At 44.0% G+C, this 1,445-nt stretch overlaps 1 pseudogene; it reads left to right on the top strand.

Annotated features, from left to right (window-relative positions):
• Positions 1 to 1,445, top strand: part of LOC107746714 (isoleucine--tRNA ligase, cytoplasmic-like) — a 66,185-nt pseudogene that overhangs the window by 3,193 nt on the left and 61,547 nt on the right.

Here is a 1,445-nt window from a genome sequence, read left to right as displayed (position 1 = left end):
GGTTATGATGAAGAAAGAGAAGTGCTAAGAGAAGAAGTATGGAAGAATGAAGGAAACGAGTTAACATTAAAGAATATATTAGACTCAGATATAGGAAATAGTACGATAAATGTGTTGTTTCAGTTTCTGAATAATACAGGTTTAATGAAGAGAATGTAGGATAAGAGTATATAGAGAGGTAGAAGATGCTGATATAGTGTGGGTAGAAGGGAAATTATATCTGAAGGTTAAATAAGGATACAGTGGGATATTGGGAGTTAAATGGAGTTGGGAGTGTTTTTTTATTATTGTTTTTTTTTTATTTATGTGGGGGGGGGGAATGTTAAAAGATAGAGGAAATGTTTCTGATCCAAGCTACCTGATGATGGCAGTAATGCACTGTTAAGTGTGGTTGCCAGTAAAAGAAAAAAAGAAGACCGGCCTGTGCTATCAGACAGCTTGAGTCCTCAGATCTCTGTGCTCGTGTTAGCAGTGAGGATGATGATGGTTTACTCGTCTGCATGTTTAGGGACTTGTCCATGTGCTGTTGTGTATAAGATGAATCTGAACCCCAGTCTAATAGGTCATGTGATTTCCCTCATTGTGGCTTTGAAGATGTTTTTATTCAGATGACAACTACTCCAACAGTGGTTTTGAATTCTAAGGAATAATTCACCCATGCATCTGATTTCTGTTCTCATTTGTGCCAAACCCGTCTGTCTTGTTTCTGTCATCAGTGAGTGAGGACTGAAGCTTGAGAAGCCCGTCAGTGTTGTGAGTTGAAAGCTACTTCTGTGTGTGTGTGTATGTGTGCGAGTCTGTGTCTGAGTGTGAGTGTCTTGAGTGTGAGTGACCGTGTGTCTGTGTCTGTGTGTGTGTCTGTGTGTGAGTGTCTGTGTGTGTGTGAGTGTGAGTGTCTGTGTCTATGTGTCAGTGTGAGTGTCTGTGTGTCTGAGTGTGAGTGTGAGTGTCTGAGTGTGAGTGTCTTGTGTGTGAGCGTGTGTGTCTGTGTGAGTGTGTGTCTGTGTGTCTGTGTATGAGCGTGTGTGTCTGTGTGAGTGTCTGTGTGAGTGTGTGTGTCTCTGTGTGTGAGTGTAAGTGTCAGTGTGAGTGTCGGTGTCTGAGTGAGAGTGAGTGTCAGTCTGAGTGAGTGAGTGAGTGAGAGTGAGTGTCAGTCTGAGTGAGTGAGTGAGTGTCGGTGTCTGAGTGAGAGTGAGTGTCAGTGTGAGTGTTGGTGTCTGAGTGAGTGTGAGTGTCGGTGTCTGAGTGTGAGTGTCAGTGTGAGTGTCGGTGTCAGTGTGTGTGTCTGAGTGAGTGTGAGTGTGTCTGTCTGTGTGAGTGTCTGTGTGTCTGTGTGAGTGTGAGTGTCGGTGTCTGAGTGAGTGTCAGTGTGTGTGTCTGAGTGAGTGTGTGTGTCTGAGTGAGTGTGAGTGTGTCTGTCTGTGTGAGTGTCTGTGTGTCTGTGT

This window comes from Sinocyclocheilus rhinocerous, unplaced genomic scaffold (genome assembly GCF_001515625.1).
Source record: "Sinocyclocheilus rhinocerous isolate Xijiao unplaced genomic scaffold, SAMN03320098_v1.1 scaffold1100, whole genome shotgun sequence".
Taxonomy (NCBI): Eukaryota; Metazoa; Chordata; class Actinopteri; order Cypriniformes; family Cyprinidae; genus Sinocyclocheilus; species Sinocyclocheilus rhinocerous.
The sequence above is the reverse complement of the archived record's forward strand: the minus strand, read 5'-3'. Positions and strand labels throughout refer to the sequence as shown.